General features: G+C 49.0%; 1 long non-coding RNA gene across 1 annotated transcript; it reads right to left on the bottom strand.

Annotated features, from left to right (window-relative positions):
* Window positions 1–1,405, bottom strand: LOC132017318 (uncharacterized). Its single transcript, XR_009404233.1, has 3 exons — window positions 1,275–1,405; window positions 1,072–1,131; window positions 1–179 (listed from the first exon to the last, which is right to left on the bottom strand). It is a non-coding gene; the product is annotated as an uncharacterized LOC132017318 (long non-coding RNA).
* Window positions 1,406–2,061: the final 656 nt, after the last annotated feature.

Genomic DNA, 2,061 nt, shown 5'->3' with positions numbered 1-2,061 from the left:
TCGAAGAATTCCGTTAGGTCCCTTAGCTGTGCTTTCCAAAAGCAGAGAGGGAAACCTGGACAATGAAAGATTTCCAGTCACCAAGAGTTGAAAGAACAAGAGGCCCGGAGTCCTAGCTCAGTGGCCAACAGAGGTGTTGCCTTAGGGTGGTCCCCTCTCTTGCCTTGGTTTCCACTCATCTGTAAGACAAGAGCGAAGAAGGGGTGCCTGGGTGGCTCAGTCGGTTAAGCGTCTGCCTTCCACTCAGGTCATGATCTCAGGGTCCTGGGACAGAGGTCCTCATCAGGCCCCCTGCTCCATGGGGAGTCTGCTTCTCCCTCTCCCTCTGCTTGCTGCTCTGCCTACTTGTGCTCTCTGTGTCAAATAAAGAAAATCTTCTAAATATATATATATATATATATACATATATGTATGTATATATATATACACACTTTGATTAAAAAATAATTTATTTTCAAAAATAAGATTGCAAAAAGACTTTTGGGTTCTGTTACCTTATGGGGTTGTTGGAAAGATCCCAAGAGGTGTGGCTAGGAAAAGTAAAAAGAGCAGTAGCAAGGGGTAGCATTATGGGGAAACAATGAGGCTTTGGCAGGACTCTTAAATAACTTTTTCGGGTGTGCCTTAAGGAAAAGACTTTTTGGGGGGGAGGGGACACAACATTTATGGATGTCTCTGCACTAGGCCAGATGTGGTGTTTTGCTTTCTCCATAATATCTCATTTACTCTCAAAATACCTTATGGGGACTCAGGTACTATGATTTTGCTCATTTTCCAGATGAGGAAAGAGGCACAGAGACCCTTAGGCTGCCCAAGGCCAGACAGCTGGAATGGGCCAACCCAGACCTGGAGCGGGGCTGTCCTGTTGGGGGAAGGCCACACCCTCTTCTGAGGGCCGGGTGGCTGCCAAGGCTCCTGGTCACCTGGGCGTCAGACTCAGCATCAGGAGACCCAGCCTCGAGTTCCAGCTCAGCTGCTTATTAGCCCCGTGACTGGGCCGAGTCACATGGCCTCCCAGACCCTCCGTCTCCCCAGCTGTACCCCAGTGATAAGAAAACCTACTCCACCTACCTCTCCAGAAGGAGGTGAGGATTCCTTGAAATCACTGATACTGCAAGGGTTTGGAAACAGCTGCAAAGGGCAACAGAAAAATGAAGACATCACGATTATTTTTTCAGAGACACATTCCTGGCTTATCACATGGGGACATTTCAGCCCCTCATCCACCCCTCCCCCCAGTCCACCCCCAAGCCCCCAACGGTGGTGGTCAGAACCGGAGGCCTGGGTGTCTCTTCCAATACTATTCTGGTCCAAACGTGGGGAAGAGAGGCATCTCAAACAGTCTCAGCTCCAGGATTCCCCGAAGAAACATAGTAGAGTGTTGGCTTCAGACTCGGCCCTGGGCCCGAACTTCATTGAGGGCCCCTTTTCCTGTTTGTCGTAAAACAAACAGGCTTTCAGCCACTTGGGCAGGATTTAACTGGCGATCGGCCCTAGAGATAAGTGGGTCACACTCCGCAAGCTCACAAGGGAATAATTTGTACCCAAGAGCAGCTTATCATTTATATTTTTGAATCCAGGCCCCCGGGTGGCTCAGCTGGTTGGGCATCTGCCTTCAGGGTGGGTCATGATCCCGGAGTCCTGGGATGGAGTCCCACTTCAGGATCCCTGCTCAGTGGGAAGTCTGCTTCTCCCTCTCTCCGCTCATGCTCTCTCTCTGTGTCTCAAGTAAATAAAATCTTAAAAAAAAAAAAAAAAAGTGGTAAAAAGGTGAAGACAGGACGTTTCAGTTTATCTGTTTTGTATACCCTTTATTTCCTTCCTCTGTGTACCTGAGGCCCTTAGCACAGCCCGTCACAGCAGAGCACAGAGAATGTTCAAGAAATGAATGGAATTAGGGGGAGAGAGTTCTGGGGTTTTACAAGCATCCTGGAAGTGTATGGCTTTTGCAGGGGTTTTGTGCCCTTTTGTTATGTGCAGCTCACCCCACCCCAGACACTCACTGTCCACCCACTTCTGCTGCTTTCAACTCTAAGCTTAGAGGGACCATGCATTTCTAAA

The sequence above is a fragment of the Mustela nigripes genome, chromosome 5 (assembly GCF_022355385.1).
Source record: "Mustela nigripes isolate SB6536 chromosome 5, MUSNIG.SB6536, whole genome shotgun sequence".
In the NCBI taxonomy this organism is placed as follows: Eukaryota; Metazoa; Chordata; class Mammalia; order Carnivora; family Mustelidae; genus Mustela; species Mustela nigripes.
This window is presented reverse-complemented; position numbering and strand designations above follow the sequence as displayed.